This window comes from Fukomys damarensis, unplaced genomic scaffold (assembly GCF_012274545.1).
Source record: "Fukomys damarensis isolate Sample0158 unplaced genomic scaffold, DMR_v1.0_HiC HiC_scaffold_20, whole genome shotgun sequence".
NCBI lineage: Eukaryota > Metazoa > Chordata > Mammalia > Rodentia > Bathyergidae > Fukomys > Fukomys damarensis.
Genome location: NW_022900932.1, coordinates 29,627,387 through 29,650,161, shown reverse-complemented (window position 1 = coordinate 29,650,161; position 22,775 = coordinate 29,627,387). Strand labels below are relative to the sequence as shown.

The window sequence follows — 22,775 nt, the reverse complement described above, 5'->3', positions numbered from 1 at the left end:
TTTTTTTTTTTTTTTTTTTTTCACTTTTCTTTTTGGTAGGGGGAATCAAGCCCAGGGCCTCATATGGGTGCTGCGCTGCTGAGATATATCCCTGGCCCATGCTGAGATATATCCCTGGCCCAGAGAGGGATTTTTGCAGTACATCACACCCTCCTTTGTATTTTTATTCAAAACTATTTCAGCTCTCTTGGTTCCTTTTTGTCCATACAAATTTTACTATCTTTTTGTAAAACAAAACAACACCTGTTGGGATTATGATTGGAATTTAATAGAATGCTTAAATTTGCAAGGAAGTGACATTTATGATATAGAGTTTCCCCATTCATTGAGCATGGCCATTTGTTTAATTCCTTTTTAATGTCTTGTGATAATATTTTATAATAATTTCCTTGTGCATACAAACTCTCTAAGGCCCTAACTTAGCATTTTAAAATAGAATGTTTAAATTTAGATAGGTGTGAATACCCAATTAAGGAGTTAATCTGGGTGAAGGCCATTTCTACTTAATTTAGTAAAGATAAACTCCTTCAACATTTAATATTTATTTGTTATTTGCATGATGTAAAATTCCCCTATTCTTGATGCATATATAGCTCCATGAGTTTCAAGACGCACCAACACTCATGTAACCATCATCACAATCAGCACGAAGACAGTTTTGTAACCAGTATATTCCTTAGTGTGACTTCTTATAGTCATACTCTTACCTCACCTGTAAGTAACTGTGACAGTGTCACAGCCACTGATCAGTTTTCTGTCACAGTAGTTTTGCCTTTTACAAAATATCCTATAAATCAGTGATACAGTGTGTAACATTTTTATACTGGCTTATTTTACCTGTCAATATGCAATTAGAGTTCATTCATGTTTTCACATGCACCAAAAGTGTGTTCCTGTTTAATGGTGAGTAATGCTTCATTGTATGAATTTAATGTTCTTTGATCATTCAAAGTTTGCTGTTTTGTTTCCAGTTTGTGATTACGAGTATGGGGCTTCAACATTTTTGTGCAGGTTTTTATATGAACCTAAGTGCTCATTTCTCTAAGCAATGGAATGAAGAATTTCTCCTAGGAATGGGATTTCCATGACACCTGTAGGTGTAGATATAATTGCATAAGGAACTGGCAAACAATGCCATTAAGCATCCAGATGAGCAACATTTGAAAGCCCCAAGGGCTCCACATCTTTACCAACACTTGATCATGCCAGTTTTTTGTTGTTGTTGGTTGCTTTTTAAAAAGTGAAGTGAGGGCAGGGACAAGGGTAAAAAATGAGAACCAAGACCTGTCATGTAAAGGTACAAGATCCCAATAATGAATGTAACTGTACTGTATACCTAAAATGTACCAATAAACTCAATGAGGGGAAAAAAGTGTTGTTATTATCTTTTAACTTCGGCACTCCATCTTCAGTGTGTGGTGGCATGAACAGATGCTGAACATCATTAATCATTCGGAAAACCTCTTTTAAAACCTTTATGAAACAGCTATTAGGTCTCATGCTAAAGAGATAGGAATATTTATTTCAGGGAGGTAAATAGTACAGTAATGCTGGAAGTATAACTTTCAACTAGATATGGTCAATAGATGAGGGAACAGGAAAGGAGATGGATAAAGATTCTGGAAGAATGCCTGGTCTGCAGAATAAGAAAACACACTAGAGTGCTCTGAAAGCCTTTTGCTGCACAGCTTTAATTTGTTGTTGGAGACCAAATGTAAAATTGATTTTCCAATAATAAAGTTTTGACAGTTGTTTAAAAGACATTATATTTACAGTTGAAAAGTGTGATCTTTCTGTGATGTTTAAAAAGTCAATGTTCCCTTCTCTATAGGAAACAGTGTGCTGCATACAGATAACTAGAGAGAAACTGAATCATGTGGCACCAGTCCTACCAAGGATTTCTATTAAACTGGGAGTCACTTCAGCAATTTGTGTAAATACCAGAAACTCGAGGTGAAATTGTAGCCAAAACAGTTTGTCCTCTACAAGTTATCTCCCCCCATCAGCTCCAAGAACCGCTGTTCCCTTGGCCTTCTCTAGTTCACCCTGAGCTCTTTGGAACTGTGAAGTGTTCCCTTCCACTTTCTTCTTTGTGTGTTTTAAAAGACTCCCGGGTCCAAGGCTCTCAATCTCTAGTCTTGCTTGTGTCTCATCCTTCCTCCAACACTTTCCAAACCTTTGTGCAGGCTTCTAGCCAGGAACACTTCCCACTCTCAGCTAGGCAATCTTCCCAGGGTTGAAAGGGACATTTTTCTCTGAGTGGCTTCTGAAGGTTCCCATAGAGTTCCTCCAATTTTGCCTTCGAGCTCTGGTATATTTTTTTAATCCATTTATCAACCTTAGGACACATTTTTCTGCTTTGTGATTTGGTAGCACTGTTAGCTAGATCCCATAGTTCACATGTGAGTTTTGCTTCAGTTACTTTTCTTTTCTCATCAGATCACAGTAAATTTCCAATTTGTTTCTTCCTAAATCAATCCACACCCTCTCAGCTTTTTTTGACTGCCTCTGTGCCAAGATACTCAGAGAATTATTTATTTAAAATCATGTAAGTCTAATCTAGTCCTAAATTGAGTGCCTCTCTGTTTAGTGAATGATTAGCACACAAGAATGCTTACATTTTCCTTTTGCTTCATTGTAGTGTTGTCTCTGTGGTACGTAGTATCTGGAAAGCTCTTTGGGGTCAGTTAGATCCCTCTGTTCATTCTGGGAATCAGAGATAATATTTCTTGAAAGGAAAGATGGTCTGAGAAAAGTTAATAAAAACTTGACACATCAGGCACACAGATTCAAGTCCTTCTGTCACTAACTCAAGACAGACCTCAGAAAAGCCATTTAGAAGTGCGTTTCTCTGATAAGTGAGGATAATGTGCCTCTTGGATTTCAGATGAGGAAGAATTGTTAAATCGTTTTCCTAGCACATTGAGATTTGGAGCTCATACATTGTTAGCAACCTGCACCACAAAGTAGGTATTTGGGTGCTTACATACGGAGGCATCCCTTCCAGCCGAGGTAATTCTTCTATGCAACAGAACTCAAACATGGAATACTGAAAAAGAATTTTAACTACATTATAATTTCAAAAGCAATGGAATTTACACGTGGCAACTGGAAAAAATAAAAAGACAATTTCAATTTCACATAGTTCATGATGTTGCAAAACTGGGCTAATCTAGCCTGGATCCCACAAGATCAAAAGAATTTAAAGATATTTCTCCTCTTACCACTGAGTGGCACTGTGATTGATGAACCAATGACCTTAATATCCATTTTTCTTACAAATTGTCAAGCTTCATCAGGGCAGAAGTTAGTGTCTTGTTGTGTTTAATATATATTTGTTAGTGTTTTAATTAAACATCAAAAATGTGATGTAAACATGAAACTAATGTCACAATTTTGCTTTGCTAGGTATCCCAACCTATGTGGTAGTTAAATAACCCATTTCACTTTTCATGTGTTATTGGAACAGCTGTTAAATATGACTTGGGGGGGTGCATTAACTATTCACTAGCTATACGAGAAGTCCGGTGTGAGGAGGTAACCACTTGAGCTAAAGCCAACCCAACTATTCACTAGCTAAAGATCAATTACAGATCTTTACAGGGAGGATTTCTAACTTTTAATGAGTTAGAAATTCCCCTTTTTTGTATGTTTAATCCTTTTAAGTGGAATTTATGTGCTAGTCTATACATGTTGGACTGGAGGTGTAAAAACAAGAAGTTTATTCAGGCAAATTAGATTAGAGGTTTGAATTAGGACAGATTTGCAGAATTTAATCATCAATAGGGTAAATCCTTTCCTGCCAACTTTTTCTCTTTTAAATATTGATCATCTATGAGTTCCGTCTACAGAATGACTATTTTTTTCTAATGCACACTTTAAAGCATTCAATCATTACATTCTGTTTATTGCCACAACTCTTTTATTTTGTGCCACTGAAACTACATTAGTTCTGACTGTAACTGTTAAGCTCCATCTGGACATAGCTGAAATTCTATTGGAGGTGGAATGTTAGGCCTAAAGATCAGAGCCAGGCTTGTTTTAATGTTATTGCAATAGTTGTCCCTGATTTGGCAGCTCTGGAATAACTTGTCAATGGCAATCTATGTCCATCTCACATCAAAGCAGATTCCTCGCTCTGTGGTATATTAATTCCCCAGGACATCTTTGCACTTTGCTCAAATGCCTTTAGCAGGTGGCTCAGTTTTTCCCTCTCCAGCCATCACTCCTTTCACCTCATAAATTTGATAACTCTTCCAACGCTCCTGCCTGAACCATCTAAATTTTAATTCTCAATTTAGAGATCAAAATTGTTTCACATCCTGACCCTCATATCTCATATATAAGGAATTATCATTCATGTTGAGAAGGATAGAATTAATAAAATAATAAAGGCAAAATGGAAAAGTGATCTTTTTGGTCATTGAGAGAATCAGAATGGCTAAAGAATGATTAGGGAGTGAAAGACTGATAAAAAGATATTCAATATGGTAGAGTAAAAGGTGATGTGCAATCAGGAGTTAAGTGTAAGAGGTAGGCTGTGAGGGGCATTAGAAACTTTGGAAGCCCCACCAAGCAGTTTGGAATTATTCTCAAAATGGCTGAAGGATTTTCAGCAGACTTGTAATAAAATAAAATTATCCTATACTATGGGGAGCAGTATGAGAGCAGTTTGTCTAAATATGAACGGTGAGAAGCATATTCCCATTCCTCTTTTCCCCAGTCATCTATCTTACCCCTTCCAATGACTATGTAAAGTAAGCCTTCGCAAATGAAAAGAGTGTTTTCTTTACATTTAGTTCCATGCTATAAATTTCTAACTCTACCCAAGGATGTGGCCTGCTTTCTTTTAAAGAGAGTCCACAAAAGGGACCCGCTAATGTTTTTGCCAGACTTGTGTTTTTGGTATGCTGTTGGAACTGACCGTCCCTATGGTAACAAAACTCGTTAGCCAGAGCACTTCCTTCAAGACAGCAGAGGTATGGGAAAGAGAATGGAGGAGGCAGAGGAAAAATGCCCAGCAAGTGGTCTTGGGAAAAGTAATAGGGTCAGAAATATTGAAGGAGAGAATGGCTTCAGAAACAGAGAAAGGCAGAGACAAGACAGATAATAGCATGCTGAAGAGGATCCTGGAAGTAAAGGGAACAAGGAAAGAATGTATCTGAAAAAGAACACAAAGGTAGAAAAAGTTATTAAAACAAAGACAGATCGCAATGAATTTTAAGTTTCTAAATTATTATCGTGAATAGAAATCCTGAATAAAGAACATTTTCTTAGTGAACTTAAGGTAATTAAAGCTTATTTTGATGTTCAAATAATTTTTGCAGTAAATTTGTAAGTTAAACTATCTGATGGTGTAGTTGTCCTCATACTCCTTGCTTGAAAGAAATGGCTTTTTTAGCTTTTTGGACTCCAAGGATACTTTCTAAGAATTTGATGAGTATTGTGGCTCCTCTTCTTTGGGGAAGGAATACTTATAAATGAAATTTTCTATGTATAATTTTAGTGGTTTATGGACATAGACACACTAAAGCTTTATTTATGGAATCCAGCATTCTCTCATGCAGAGAATAGGATAAGATCTTTTATTTTCACTTAATGATGTATCAGCTGAAAAGAGTTATTTCTTTCAGAAAATAGTTATGATATTAAATGGTAAGCATTGGGAAGGACAGGAAGTTTCTACTCAATCCCAAACCCCAAGAAATTATTAAAAGATTCATTCGGCTCATGTTATAATACAAATTAAACATAACATTATCAGGTCTGTCAGATTGACTTGACAACTTGTGCTAATGTGTTTTCTCTAAGGGTCGAAATTAAGGAAAGTGAAAGCTGTACATTTTAGCTGATTTATTTGTGTCACTGTCTTGTCACAGGCAAGGTGTCTTCAGAGAGAACAAGGAACAGAGAGTAGAGCAGGAGGAAGGAGAAGAGCGAAAGAGGAGCAGAAAGGGGTTGAGTTCACATTTAGAATTGGAATTTAGACTGCTCCTGCACATGGAGAATAAACAGTAAGTACAGACCATTTAAAATCAGGAAATAGCCAAAACATTTACTCCACTTGATATAAGGACTCTGTATTGTATAAACCTTCTGACTCAAAAGTGAAACTAAAGGAACAATAAATGACCAGATCGGTACTGGACTACAAATAGTTTCTCAATGCAAAAACTGAGGAAATGGATAAAGTTTATGGTTCAATAAATAGTATTAATGTGTTAATTTCTTTATTTTTATTCATGTATGTGATTAAGTAAGATGTAGACATTGGGGAAAGTGGGAGGGAGGATATACTATACTTCAATACTATCTTTGTACCACTTCTATAAATCTAATTTAAAATTATTTCAAGATAGAACATTAAATTTTCTTAAAAAGAAAAATCCTCAGGGGCCAGGGATTTAGCCCAGTGGTGCTGCCACCTGCCTCACAAACACAAGGGCCTGAGTTTGATCCCTGGTACCAAAATAAATTTTAAAAATAAAATTCAAAAAGAATCGTGGTTAAAGAATTAAAAAAGTTCCTACAAATATCAAATCATCATATATAATTTCAGAAAAATAAGTGCAAACCATCCTACTTTAAAAGAAATAATTCTCTCTGGATCCCTGACACCCTGGCGTTTCGTCTCTGTATTTTCGTTGTCCTACTTACATCTAATCTAGTGCCTTGTTTCACTCTTGAGGAAAGGCAAATGCTCTGCTAACTATACTGCAGTTTTTATATTCTTGGTTTAGCACTTCAATTTCTTCAGCCAGAAGTTACTTTTCAAACTTTCTCACTGATGAAATTAATCCAGAAATTAATCACTGTGCTTCTTTTCAACCTTGTCTCAAAAATCTCCATTTCTCCTAAGAGCCTATCTATGCACACTCAATTTAATTGGGTAGATCGATATCTAATGTGTGCTATTAATGGAATGCCATGATGTGTGAGCAGTAGAGGAAGAAAATAGTGTTTTTCCAATGTTTAAGGAATTATATTGCCTGGCTTAGTAAAAATAGATTTCCTGAATATTTTATGCAACCCACTATGACAAATGTGGGCTGAAAATCTTTTACAGGGATGGGATGGGAAAACCAAGCTACATGAAATCCCTGATCTCAAAGAGATTCTACTCTAGCGAGAACACAGTGAGACAAAGACAAAATTTCAGTACCTTACATGTTATTAAGAAAGTACATACTTCGTCTTATGAGCTTGTACAAGAAAGCCATCAGGACTGTGGCAAATGTACATTTAATCATTCTTTTGCTCATTAAACACCTAGGAAACAGGTTAAATGGTCCTTTCCCATGTCTTAAAAAAGATGCTTTTTCCCAATATACAAAGGATCTTTCAAATTTTCTACTGTAGACACAAGCATCGATGACATTCATTTTGTGTGAAACACATTGTTGCATTTTTATCTAACGTGTTATTTTCCCGGTGACTATTTATCATGTGCTCTGTAGTTGTCTAATGAACAAAAAGTGCTAGGCAAGGAAATAAACCTCAGCAAAACAATGAAAAGCCAACCATGCATCATCAGTTCTACAGTGGGAAAAAAGAACAAATGAAAGGCACATTAAGACTCAGTTGCTTCTGAATACTAGGAAATAGCATCTGTGTTTCGCAACTAGAGGGGGGGGAGGGGGGAGGAGGAGGAGGCAGCATTCTTGGACTAGCATCACTAATTTAATTGAAAAATATCTTAATACCCAGAAATACCCACACATTAACTAGTTCAGGCTGACATAAAATACCATAGACTGGGGTGGGGGGGCTTAAACAACAGAAGTTTATTTCTCACAGCTCTACTAATGCAAATCATCAGTAGAAAATAATATAAAATCACAGGTAAAAACATTAGTTAGTTCCTGGAGATCTATCTTTTAAAGACAGCATCAAACACAGTAGCATTTCTAGATATGCCATTTCCTTCGGCATACCTTCCTGATTGTCAAAACGAATAGAGTATCCTGGGAAACCAGTGTATTGCACGTGATAGGAAATAATGTAGTGGCTGGATTCTGGCCAGAAAAAAAGTCAGTAGATGCAAAGAAGGTGCAATTAAATGAGTGATATTCTCTAGGAGAGAGTATTTTAAAATCTGAGAAGCCGGGCATTGTGGTGCACTCCTGTAATCCCAGCACTCAGGAGACTGAAGCAGGAGGATTGCTGTGAGTTTGAGACCAACCTGGGCTACATAGTGAGTTCCAGTTCAGTCTCAACTACATAGTGAGACCCTGTCTCAAAAAACAAAAAACAAACCTGAGAAATATTAACTTTGTAAACATATTCAAATTAAAATATGTTGATGATGAATTCCTGACTATAGCTTTGAAAACACATTTAAAGGTATATTAAGAGGATATATGAGGCTGTGGAGTGTGTGTGTGTTGCCGGAGTATTGCCTTAGTTCTGTCCTTAATGCGCGAAGAACCTCTCAGAACTTCATGTTTTTTTATGTAGAATATTGCAAATATTTTCCATAACATCAAATTGAGATGTGTAATTAATGTAATGCTTGGGGTAATAAATGTATAAAGAATTATTTTTTATTGGAAAAGGGACACACATATAGCTCATACATTTGGACAATGCATTTGTATCGTGGTCATAAGATTCTTCAATTGTAACATGAAGACATTAAAATGAAAGCTGATCTCAAAGACACCTTTTGATTTTGAGACTTCATATGCTCAAATTTCTGCATGTAAAGATTCCAGAGAATCTTTAGTCTTAGATAAAACTTTAAACATAGTATCTTGTTATTCTACCTTTAAAATACCATTTAATCTTTGTGTATATTTAAGTTTTATAAAACAATTTCTCCCACTTAATTTTTTGTCTCTAGACCTTGAGGAAAGGGAGGTAAAGTAACCTGCAGTAAGTTATACCAGTAGTGAATGGCAGAGACCCAGTCCTGCTCTTTTGATGTTATCTCCAGTATCATTTCCACTGTGCTCTCTGCTAGTACACTGTACTCTTTAGCCCACATCAGTGCGTTTTTAAATAGAAAATAAAAATTATTATAAAATCACTTCATTCTATAATGACTTGTTCAATACTTAATACACCCAAGTTGAGCTTTGAAGTCATATTAATTAAATCAGAGTCCTTGCAGAACCCCTCTCTACAAAGCAAATATGAACCTATGAGCATGTTTTTAAAACTGAAGCCTGCTCCAGTTTCTATTTTCACTCACATTACTCACTTCCATCCTTCCTAATTTCTATCCCTTTCATGTAGTATGAGGGAAAAGATGCCTTCTTTGACATTAGAATGTACCTGAAAATGTGAATAGACTTGAAAATGGGGAAGATATGTGTTATTTTTTTTATGTGTGTGTGTGTGTGTGTGCTTTCTTGGTTTCATGCATGGGAGGTGGCTGGCTGCTTTATGCAGCTAGAGTAATTATGGAATAATATGGTTGGCTGAAGACTAAGTTTTCACTTTTATGTAAAATGATAGAATATAAAATCTTGATTGCATTAGCAGCTCGCCAAATAAGAATACTAATTAAGTCAGACATGATAAAAGTTCTTAATAGAGCAGCAATTTCACAAGCAATAATTCATTGTCAGTAAGCTTTCCATTGGTCAACTTACCAAGACAAGAGGGTTGCTTCTGGCTCACAGTTTGGAGGCTTTAGTCCATTATCAATTGACCCAATTTGCTTTTAGGCCTGTGTTGAGCCCTCATGATAGGAACAGATGGCAAAGCAAAACTGCTGACCTCATGCCTGAAAAGCACAGGAGGGAAAGGAAGCAAACATCCACAATCCCTTTGAGGACATCCCCACAAAAGACCTGGAGACCTCCCAGTAGGCTCTAGTTCTCCAAGTTTCCACCACCTCTAATAGCACCACTCTGGCAACCAAGCCTTTATTATTCATGGACCTTTGGAGGACATTTAAGATCTGAACTGCAGCATTCATTAAAGATTTTATAACACTGTCCTTAGTGCAATAGATGGATCACCTACCCTTCACCTGTTGGACTCTGAGAATTGAACATGCAATACACCAGTATAGTCACTGTAAAGTATTTCTGTTATTTGGGCAAAAAAGAGCTGCAAAAAGTTGTGAAAGATAGATTCTGGATGATATTTCTCTTTTTTTTTTTTTTACTAAGAGATATGTCATAGAAAATATGGGGATTTGAGCAATACTTTGAGCATGGTGGTTAAGATCCCTAACTGGTGAGGCAAAATATTATTGAAAATACTTTGCACAGGAGGGATTCGACTTTGGGAGGGAAGATCTAAATTCCAGACTTAAACTTAGTAAGCTGAGGAGAGACAGTGTTTGACTAGCCTGTAGCTTTACTGCTGAGACGAAAGTATGGCCTAGACTTGAAAGAGACGTGATCAATGAGGCTATATAACTGGGAATTCTCATATCTCATCATTGAATCACATTTTTACTGAGAATAGCAACATTCTTTTCAGATATCTCCACATACATAAACCAAGTTTTCTAACAGGTTTCATTTTTAAGCCCTTAAGGAAAGACAATTACATTCCTACTTATATTAATTTGGCAACTGAAGTCAGAAGAGTAGCTCCTTGGGAATCTTGGGGTCAAAGAGTAGTGCTAAAAATATACTTCATTTCTGTTCCATAGGACCTTTTGTATTAAAATAAATTACTTGATTTCATTTGCAGAAAAACACATTTTACATTGCTGAAACATGACTGAGAGGCATTTGTATTAAATACTTTTCAGGCCTGAGAGAAAATGCATGGAAAGTGTTTTGATTAAAAAGTAAGGGTTACTTTATCAGTGTTCAGTCTCTGTGATCATTAGCTCATTAAAAAACTGAGAAAAATGAGGTATGGAAAAACAAAACGCTGTTATATTTGTTTTGCATTTTTTAATAATACTATTTACATATATATCTCCATAATTGTCCTTTCACAATACAGTTTTGAGTTATATACAGAAGATGTTACATAATTATTAGCCAGATTATATGGTCTTATGTAATCAGACAGATTTACATCTACTATGAAATGCTATTTTATGACCTAAGGGAATCAGTTAAGGAACATGCTATAAAAAAAAACTGTTCCTTGGAATCTATAAATAATATTGGTAATTAGCTGTATGTTCTTCAATTCTTTTAATAACAGAAACAATTTGATAAAGACAATTCCACCCTCATCAAAGACATATGCTTCCTCTCTGGAACATCAATACATTTTATTCTAGTGTGCTTAATAAAGATATAAATGATTCTGTGTTTTAATTGCAGGATATCTACATTAAATTATTGCTTTATTAATTGATGCTATTAAATTATTGAGATTTCTTTGACCTTGACTATTGTTAGCACTTACACTTTAAAAACTTTTCATCAAAATGAAAAATTTTTCATCAAAGTGCATTTTGATTTTGCCTTTTATTTTATGTACTTGGTTTTGTAGCATGCATATTAAACTTTTACTTTAAAAGCTTGGTAAAATAATCAAGAATAATATCAATTTAACTTAGCTATTCTCAGAGAAAGATCCCAAGAATAATTATATAAATAAGTTTTAGAATAGCTTTCTCTGGAGATAAGCAAGAAGATTATTAATGCCATGACCTAAGATACCTAGCCATATCTAAGAATCCAAAATCGTGAATATAAGTAGTGACAATAGCTTGGTCAGATTCCATCTCCACAGAAGGATGAGTAGGCTCTAATTTTTGAAATATTATAGGATTGGGGGGGCATGAAAAACAAAATCCATAGGTGAAAGCCCATATGATATCTTTTTAACTCCAACTAATGGAATTTAGGTCTTTCAGAGTTAAAATTGAGCAGGTCACTCCATATTGATTTCCATAGTGGTTGCACCAGTCTGCACTCCCACCAACAACGGAGAAGGGTTCCTTTCTACCCACAACCCCGCTAACATTTGTTTTTGGCTGATTTCTTGATAGCAGCCATTCTTTGTGGGGTAAGGTGGAACCTCAGTGTTGTTTTCATCTGCATCTCTCAAATGACCAGTGATGTGGAACATTTTTTCATACATTTACTTGCTGCTTTTACTTCTTTGTCTGAAAAATGGCTGTTCATTTCAGATGCCCATATTTGAATTAGGTCTTTATATTTGGGGGGGCTGGTTGTTTTGAGCTCTTTATATACCTAGATAATAGTACTTTGTCTGAGGAGCAACTGGTAGAATTTTTTCCCACATTGTAGGTTGTCTCTTAGTTCTGCTGATGGTTTCTTTTGCAGTGCAGAAGCTTTTTAATAAGATGAGATCCCAGTTGTTGACTCTTTCTGCTAGTTCCTGTGCTACTGAGGATTTGTTCATAAAGTCTTTTCCTATGCCAATGTCTTCAAGAGTTCTGCCTAACTTATCTTCCAGCAAGTTTACCATTTCTGTTTTAATATTTAGATCTTTAATCCACTTGGATTTGACCCAGCCATCCCTCTGCTGGGTATCTTTCCAAAAGAATTAAAAGAATCATATCACAATGATATATGCACACCCATGTTTATAGCAACGCAGTTTGTAATAGCTAAAACTTGGAAACAGCCCATTTGCCCATCCGTTGGAAACTGGATAAAGAAGATGTGGTTTTTCTATAAAATGGAATATTGCTCAGCCATAAAGAATGAGAAATTAGATTCATTCATAGGAAAATGGATACATATTGAGGATATACTCCTAAGTGAAATAAATAAGTCACACATGTGTAAATACTGAATAGTTTTTCTGGTGTGAATAAACTATAAGAGTACATAAGATCCTAATAATATAATGGACAATGTGAAATAGAAGGAAAGGGGCTAAAAGTGTAGGGAAAGTGGGAAGGGTAGGGGAAAGCTAATAAGGGAAAAGAAAGAAATATGAGAAAATGAAATAATGGAAATGAAATGTTTGTAAAGGGGGAGGAGAGGAGGGGTAAAGGAAGGGCAGGGACAAGGGGGAAAAATGAGAACCAAGACCTGTTATGTAAAGGTACAAGATCCCAATAATGAATGTAACTGTACTGTATACCTAGAATGTACCAATAAACTCAATGAGGAAAAAAATTGAGCAAGTCACAAGTAAACTAGACTGAGATTGTCATCCCAGTAATTATACCTATGTTTTGTTTGTTTGTTTGTTTTTGCTTATTTGGAAAATGAATGTAATGCACAAAATGTAAATTTTATTTTGAGACTATAAAGACAAAAAGAACTTTAGATCGCAGGGCAGAGAGAGATAAAAGTAGGTCCCTAATGATCTTTCTGAGTGGGCTGTATCAGTTTTGGATTGCCTTCCTCTGTATTTCATATTATCTTTAAAAGAAAGTTTTTTTGCAAGTCCCTTTAACAGTATTTTCTGCTAAATGTAGCCAAATATATTCTAATTATCCAATTGAATCTACACATTTATAGCCGTTTTTAGAAAAGATAATGACTAAGCTGAGTTTTGGTCACTGAGTAAGAATTAACAAGGAATAGAAAGACTTTTAGCCTAAGGTAAAGCCACAGCAGGCACTGCTGGAGTGACTGAAATCCAGAAAACCCCACAGACTCCCTCATGAAGAATCAGAGGTCAACATGCAGGGCTACCATAGCCACTAGTAAGTATGTGTGACAGAGAAAAGGAGAGCATTATTCCAGAAAGGAGGAATCTAGAAAATATTGAAAGCAACCAGAGTAGAATGACCTTCACAAACATTGGAAACAATGATTTCAATGAATGTTCACTTCTCTTCTGAGGCAATGAGGGCCAGAAGACAGTGGAACAAAATCATTGAAGTGATGAAAGGGAAAAATACGTCAACCAGAATTCTAAATCAAATGAAAATATTCTTCAAAAATGAGGATAAAAAGAAGACATTTTCAGAAAAGAGAATTTATTGCAACCTCTCGTGCAATGTTCAAGCAATTTCTTGGAGTGTTGAGTAATATTAGACGGAAGCTCAGAACTGAAGGAAACAGTGAAGAAAATCTGAAGTAGTAAGTGTATTGGTAAATATGAAAGATTCTATCTGCTGTTATTGATTAAAACACAGGACTGTCTTTAAAATGTCAGTGGTAGAACACATTCCTGGGGTTGAATCCCAGCATGACAGAAAGAAAGAAAGAAAGCAAGAAAGCAAGAAAGCAAGAAAGAAAGAAAGCAAGAAAGCAAGAAAGAAAGAAAGAAAGAAAGAAAGAAAGAAAGAAAGAAAGAAAGAAAGTCACATATGCCCACATATGCCCACTTCAGAGACTGTTTCTGGGTGCTCTCTACCCTTACGTGACTGTTACCGTAGCACTGAATACAACCTCCCCATCTCTTCTCGCACCTCCCATCCACAATCCCATCCTTTCCTTACCTTTATTGTTTCCCCTCTCATACCTGTTCCTGGGCCTCAGCTCTCTCCCTTAATGTCTGTTCCATTTCTTTATTTCCCCTTTTTTAATCTATTCTATTTTATACATAAACTATTGATTTATCTAAATACTACAGTATCTTAAATTAGCTGCCCCCTTAAAAGGGTTGTTTCACAGGGTTTCTAAAATTATTGTATGCTTTTGGTCATGAATTGGACTTGATATTCTTCTATCCTCTTTCACTATCCACTTAAAGTTTCTTCTGTCTCCATTCCCTCTCATATCCACTCAAATATCCCCACACTATTCCAATATTTTCCTGTATATAAAAACATATTTTCCCTTTTTTCTATTTTAAAGAGTGTGTGAGGGTCATATATCTATAAACAACTGCATAAAAGAATCATACCCCAGTAATATATATCCACCCATGTTTCTAGCAGCACCATTTATAATAGCTAAAATTTGGAAGCAGCCCTATTGCCCATCAACTGGAGATTGGATAAAGAAAATATGTTTTTTAAAAAACAAAATGGAGTGCTACTCAGCCATAAAAATTGAGAAATTAGAGACATTTATAGCTCAGTGGATACACTTTGAGGCCATACTCTCAAGTGAAATAAATAGGACACACGTGTAAATACTGAATAGTTTCTACAGTATGAGAAACTGAAAGTGCAAATAAGGACTAAAAGGTATAATAGATGGTGTGAAATAGAAAGAAAAGGGAAAAGACAAGGGAAATGGGAGGGGTAGGGAAAAGGAAAGAAGGGAATAGAATTAACATGAAAAATGGAAACAAAGTCTTTATAGATAGGGAGTCATAGAGGGATTGAAAGGAGTGCAGGGGAATGGGAAAAAAATAAAAACCAAGATAGATTTTGTAAAGGTGCAAATTTTCAATGATGAATGTCATTATATCATATACCTTAAATGTACCAATAAAATTAATATAAAAACCCAACCATACACGAGTGCTAAACATTGGTTTTGTTTCTATTATTTTTTTACATTAATTTGCCAAGTTCTCCCTCACTGAAAGTCATTGTTTCTGTCTTCTAATGTAACGTTCCAGCATAAAGACTGTGCTATTTTCTACTTATAAATCTCTCCTTTACCCTTTTCTTTGCCCCTAACTATCATGTCAAGCTCCTTCTTCTTTCCCCATTTTTTTACAGAAATAAAATATATCATCAAAAGCTATTTTCTTTTGTCTATTTGAGTTTTTCATTAGTCTCCTTCTGATTTTATTTATTCTTTTAAAATTTTTTAATCATTTAAAAAATCTCTTATCTCCTCAGCCTTTCCTTACCATTACTAATGTTTTGTATTCTCAGGTTATTAAAAGAGTAGAAAACTTGCTGAACAAGCTCTAAATTAAATAATAATGCATGGTTGGTCCTTTGGATGTTGATATTACCAGCAGTTTTTTGCTCTTTGCAGACCAGTGTCATGGATCTTTACTACAGTGGCAAAGGTTTCTAGGGCAACTGATCTACAACATCCAGCAGAAAAACACAAGAATCACGAGAAAACAAGGCAATACAAGATTAATAATTCTCAAAAGATTAATAATTATCCTAAAGTTGAACTCACAGAAGCTGAAGTAGAGGAAATTACAGGCAAGGAACTTAAAAAAAACCTAAATGGTTAAAATGTTTGAAGAATTCAAAGAAAAAACAAATGCACAAATGTATGAGATAGTCAGTGAGCTCATTGTAGATGCATTTAAGCAGATAAAGCATTTAATTAATAAGATGTTCAATCAGCTTAAAGAAGGCAGAACCACTGATTGAATTAAATTTAAAAATAGGATAAGAATTCTTTGTAAAGAATTAAAGGTTTTGAAGAAAAGAATCAAGCAGAACTCCTGGAAATGAAAAATTCAAATAAAAACCATTTGAGCAGGCATGACTAATCAGCAGAGAGACTATTAGAATTTGAGGACAAGAAAGATGTAGATCACTTTCTCAGTGATACTCTAAAACCAACAAGAACTCACAAGAATTTAAGTCAAGAGCTCCTAGATGACTCTGAAGGAAAGAAACTAGGAAATAGAGAAGTCAAGAAATGACTGAAGACAGGAATTACAGGTATGAAAAATGTATTCACCAAAAGCAATGAAGAAAGCTCTCCAAATTCAAACTGAAATGGATACCCTGGTAAATGAGGCATTTCAAACCCCAAATAGACATGACAAAAAAAGAATCTCTCCATATTACATCAGAGTCAAGATCCTAAAAATTCAGAACAAAGAGTGAAAACTGAAAGCCATTAGAGAAAATACATCAAGTAATTTATAAATCCTACCCTATCAGAATAATAGCAGAGGTCTCAGCACAAACCTTAAAGGACAGGAAAGCTTGGAGTGAACTCTCTCAAGCCTTAAAAGAAAACAATTGCAACTCGTATGTATCTAGGAATCTTCTTATTTTCTCTGGATTCTCCAGTTTATTGGAGTACAGGTTGTCTAAGCAGTTACTAATAATTTTCTGGATTTGGTGGTGTCCATTGTTATTTTGCCTTTTTCCCTTCTATTTGCATTGATTTGGCTCTTTTCTTTCCATTTTTTTTTAAAGATTGGCTAAGGGTTTGTCTATTTTGTTATTTTTTTCCTGTTTTTGTTAGTACATTTTGCAGTACATGATGATTACATTTATTGTGGGGAGTTGATATATGTACGTAACACATCTTAATTCTTTTTTTTTTGTTCCCTATCTTTCTCTTCCCTTCCTGCTTCTTCCAGCTCTTGGTCCCCTTCCCATTTGCAAAAGCTCTATTTCCAGTTTTTCAATTCTTTTTTTCTATCTACTTTCCTTCCTCTCCCTCCTCTCTTCATCCATATTTTGTCCCCCCAGATTATTAGCAACTACTTTACAAACCTGCATGACAATATTTTGGAGAACTCAAAAGGAACAGAGAGATACATAAGAGTTTCCAAAAATACATGCATATGCTTAGATACATAAGACTTACAAAAATGAATCATGACAATATAAAAAACCTGAGTAGTAAAATAACAGGTAAAGAAATTTAAGAGCTAATAAAACATCTACCAAGAAAAGCTTATGTCCTGATGGATTTTCTACAAGAACCTCAGTGAAAATCTAATGGAAATTTTCCTCAAACTCTTTAATGAATCTGAAGCAAAGTGTCTGTTACTTCTTCTTGTGGCTGAGACAATATACCTGACATCCAATGTTGAAGGTGGAAAGGTTTGTTGTAGTTCGCAGTTTGTGGAGCTTTCACTTCATGGTTGGTTGGCTCCAAAACAGGGTGCAATGGCATAGGGTCATCATGAGGAGAAATAGTCCATGCAAGGCAGAAACAGAAAACAATGAAGTAGGAAAGCAGCAAGCAATGACAGCAGTCCTCTTTCTGTCTTTATGTTCAAACCAGGGTGGGCCTGGATACCACACCCAGGTTGGGCCTTTCTGTTATCCACACCCAGAACTACACCAAACCAATCAGTGGATTAATTTGGTAATCACATATTCTTAATCACACATAATTTGGTAATCACATATCACTTAATCCCAGCATCACATACTCTAGATCTAACCACCTCTGAAAAGCCCCACCTATGACCACATGAGGGTTTGGAGGGATATCTAGGCATAAGCCATAACAGGAAGAAATATTCCCAGAGTCATTCTTAGAAGTTAACATTCTAACTTCCCTGATTCCATAACTAGATAAAGACCCAAGTGAAACAAAACTATAGGCCAATCCCATTAATGAACATAGTTACAGAAATCCTCAACAAGATATTGACAAACAATGAAGCAAAACATTCAAAGGATCATACATCATGACCAAGTAGACTTCATTCCAGGAATGCACGACAGTTCAAAATACTCAAATCAGGTAATAATACATTATATAAACAGAAACAAAGACAAAAATCACACAATCATCTTAAGAGATACAGGAAAAAGCTTTGGCAAAATCCATAGTCAATCCATGATAAAAAGTAACCCAAATGAAAATAAGTATAGAAAATATTATCTCCATCCGATGAAAGCCATTTATAACAAACCTACTGACTACATAATATTAAATGGGGAAAAGTTGAAATCTTTCTCTCTAAAATCAGGAATAAGACAGAGTTGTCTGCTACCAACATTCCTGTTCAGTATAGCACTTAAAACACTAGCCAGAGCAACAAGACAAGAGAAAGACATAAAATGTATATACATATATAGGAAAGAAAGATGTCAAAATATCATTAATAATCAAGTCCCGCTAGGTAGCAGTCAATAGCATTCCTGTACAACAATGATGAATTTACTGTGAAAGAACTTAGAAAAAAAATAATATTCACAACAGCACCAAAATAAATTATACAATTAGGAATTAACGTAGCCATATAAGTGAAAGACTTCTCCAAAGAAAACTACAGTACTCTGAAAGTGGAGGTTAAAGAGTACATCAGAAAAGGGAAAGATATCCTTGTTCCTCAATAGGCAGAACCAATGTTGTAAAAAAGGCCATACACTCAAAATTGATATATAGATTTAATGCAATAGTGATCAAAATAAAAACAGCATTACCATTATAAAATTCATATGAACCCACAATAGACCTAGAATATAAAAACAATCTTCAGCAACAAGAGAAAGCAGAAGGCATCACAATCTGAATTTCAAGTTGCATTACAAAGCTACAGTGATGGTAACAGCAGTATTACAGTATGGTATTACAGTATGGTAATAGCACAAAAACAACCCTAGGCATATTTAGCATTCTGTTCTTTGACAAAAAGGTCAAACACATATGCTAGAGGAAAGGCAGCCTCTTAAACAAATGGTACTAGGGAAACTGGCTATAAATATGCAGAAGATTGAAGCTAGACAAATATCTCTCACCATGTACTAAACTATAATCAAAATAGAACAGAAATATAAATATTAAAGCAGAAGCAATATGCTGGAAGATAAAATAGGTAAAACTCTTGAAGATGTTGGTGTAGGCAAGGACTTTCTGGATAGAAACTCAACTGAACAGGAAATGACATTTTAAAAAAATCCCTAAATGGGGAGCCAGGGATTTAGCTTAGTGGCACTGTACCTGCCTCAGAAGTGCAAGATCCTGAGTTTGATCCCCAATATGGAAAAAAAGAATCAACAAATGGAGTAATATCAAATTTAAAAGCTTTTGCACAGTAAAGAAAACAAGCACTATAACAAAGAGACAACCTACACAGTGGGAAACATTTTTTGGCCAACTACACCTTAGACAGAGAACTAATATCTGGTATATACAATCAACCAAAAAAATTAGACCCCCAAAAGAAAAGACCCAGTCATAAAATGGGCTAGTGAAATGAATAGATGCTCCTCAGAAGAAAAAGTACAAATAGTCAATAAATTCATGAGAGGTGTTTAACATCCCTGGCCAATAGAGAAATGCAAATTAAAACAACACAGAGATACTGTCTTACTCTAGTAAGAAAAGCTATCATCAAGAAATCAAATAATAAAAATGCTGGCGAGTTACAGGGAAAAGGAATCCTTAGATTTTTTTTGGTGGGAATATAAACTAGAATAACTACTATAAAAATCAGCATAGAAACAGAAAATTGACCTAGCTATCCCTCTGTTAGATATTTTCCTGCAAGATTGAGACATAATATTACAATGATACATGAATACCCATATTTATAGCACCACAACTCAGAATAGCTAAATATTGGGAGTCACTTATATGCCCATCAAAAAATGAATGGTAAAGAAATGTGGTATTTATAAAAATTAGAGTATTACTCTTCCATAAAGAAGAATAAACTTGAGTTATTCCTAGGAAAATAGATACACCTTAAGATTATAATGTTAAGGGACGGGATTTAGCTCAGCGATTCGGTGGCCTGCCTTGCAAGCGCAAGGACCTGAGTTCAATCCCCGGTACCAAAAAAAAAACTAAAAAAAAAAAAATTATAATGTTAAGTAAAATAAATTACACAAACTAGGTTAAATATCATTATTTCTTTTATGTGAGAAATTAAAAATTAAAGGTATCAATAAAATAAAAGATAACAGGAAATCAGAAGATAGATCTTTTATAAAAAGGGAAGGGAACAAAGAGATGGAGGGAAAGAGGATGGAGTAAACAGAAAGGGTATGAAAAAATAATTAAGATGTGTCATGTACATGCAGCAATTCCCCACAATGAATATAATCAGTATGCATTGCAACATGTACTAATAAAAAATTAAAAATAAAACAACTGTTAATCAGAATATTATATTATACAAAATTATCCTTTACATTTTATGGGAAAGTAAAATCTTTCCATATCAAAGAGAATTTAAAGCTATCCATGAGTGTCATTATTGCATAAAATTTTTGAGTGAATTCTAAACAGCGACAGTGAAACCAATACCATCAGAGTCCAAAGAAAAAATACATCTTATTGAAAATTTAGTAAAACAAAAGAAAAATAGAAAAAAGTAGCACTAAAAAATAATGCAATGACAGGAATCAGTAATTACCTTTCAAGTGTAACTTTCAATGTAAATGCTCTTAACTCCCCTAAAAAGATATAGCCTAGCAGACTGGGTTGAAAAAATAACAACTGTATGTTAGATGCAAGACACATATATATTTCACAAAGAAATACATGAACTGAAGCAGAAAAAAAATACAAGGAAAATGATATTGCATGCAACTGGAGCTCCAAAGCATGCAGGAGTAGCTATTCTAATTTCAAACAAAGAGGACTTCAAGCTAAACTGAGACAAAGAAAGTCACTACATATTGGTAAAGGGACCAGTTCAACAGGAAGTAAAAACAATTTTAACTAAATGTAGACTGAATGTGGATGCACTCAATGTCATAAAACAAAAACCTGACATAAAATCACAGATAGATAGCAACACAGTCATAGATAGGTATGTTAATACCCCATTTTCACAAATAGATCAACCAAGCAAAACCTCAACAAAGAAATATCAGAGTGGAAACATATCATTGAACAAAAGGTCCTAACACATCTGCAGAGTATTTCATCCAACAATAGCAGAATATACATTCTTCTCAGACACTCACAGAACTTTCTCCAAAATAGACTATGTTTTAGGTCATAAATACAAAAAATTGAAATAATCTTTGGCATATTATCAGTTCTCATTAGAATGAAAATAGAAATCCATAACAAAACAAAGAAACACCAAACAAATCCATAGAAACTATGTAAATACATGGGGATTAAATCATAGATTGATCAATAATCAATCAATCATAGAAGAAATCAAGAAGCAAATTGTAAAGTTCCTAGACTCAAATAACCATGGCAGTACAACATACCAAACCTGTGAGTTCCAAGAGGAAAGTTCAGTGTTCTGAATGCTTATGTTAGAAAACCAGAGCAATTTCCAAATAAATGAAATAATAATGCATCTTAATACACTAGAAAAACAAAATGAATTAAAAAGCTATAGAAAGAAAGAAATCATAAAGATCACAGTAGAAATCAATGGACTTGAGACTAAAAAATTATAAGGAATCATTGAATTAAACAGCTGGTTCTTCAAGCAGATAAATAAGATCAATTAACCCTTAGCCAAATTTATCAAAAGAAGGAAATAAAAGACCTAGGAGAAACTCAAAGTATAAATATATTAAAGATCAAAATAAAGACAGTTATTAGGTAACAGGGAGGTAGAACTTTTTCAAAATGGGAGAAGATCAAGAGATGGGGAAAAGGAGCAGGGAGAGAAGGGAAAGGGAATAAAAAAAGAATTTAAGTGCATTGTATGCATGTATAACTCCCACCATGATGAATATAACCATGTACTGCAACTGTATACTAATAAATGGGAAAAAAAAGAAACGAAAAAGGCAAAATCATCATGACACTGATAAAAATCCAGAGGATTATAAGAAACATTAAAAACCTTATATTTTGGTAAATTTGGGAATCTAGAATAAATGAATATTCTCAGACACATGACTTATCAAAATCATAATGCAGAATAGATCAACAGATATTGAAATTCAAGCAGCTATAAAAATATTACCACCTAATAAGAGCCCAGAAGCCCGTGGGTGGGATTTCAGGAAAGAACTAATTTCAATATTTCTCAACTCTTTCATAAAACTGATAGGGAAGAAGCACTGCCAAAATCATTCCTTGAAGTCAGCCATTACCCAGCTAACAAACCAAGATAAGAAAGAACTCAACAGCAGAAAGAGAAGGAAGGAAGGAAGGAAGGAAGGAAGAAGGAAGAGCTGGGCGTTGTGTGCACACCTGTAATCCCAGCACTTGGGAGGTTGAGGCAGGAGGATCGCTGTGAGTTCGAGACCAGCCTGGGCTACATAGTGAGTTCCAGGTCAGACTCAACTACAGAGACCCTGTCTCAAAAAATCAAGAAAGAGAGAGAGATAGAGAAGATGGACAGGGGAGGGGAGGAGACTAGAAGAGGAGGGCAAGGGGAGGGGAGGGGAGGCAAGGAAAGGGAAGGGAGAGAGAAAAGGGGAAGGG

General features: G+C 35.0%; 2 long non-coding RNA genes across 3 annotated transcripts in view; one reads left to right on the top strand and one right to left on the bottom strand.

The window, feature by feature from the left end:
* LOC104847602 overlaps positions 1-22,775 on the bottom strand; it is a 66,650-nt gene that overhangs the window by 22,881 nt on the left and 20,994 nt on the right. The gene's annotated exons all lie outside the window — the stretch shown is intronic.
* Positions 4,915-22,775, top strand: part of LOC104847596 — a 21,291-nt gene continuing 3,430 nt past the window's right edge. For both annotated transcript variants that reach the window (XR_776192.2, XR_004518269.1), the window contains exons 1-2: positions 4,915-5,179; positions 5,880-6,014. This is a non-coding gene — a long non-coding RNA (uncharacterized LOC104847596). The remainder of the gene's footprint in view (positions 5,180-5,879; positions 6,015-22,775) is intronic.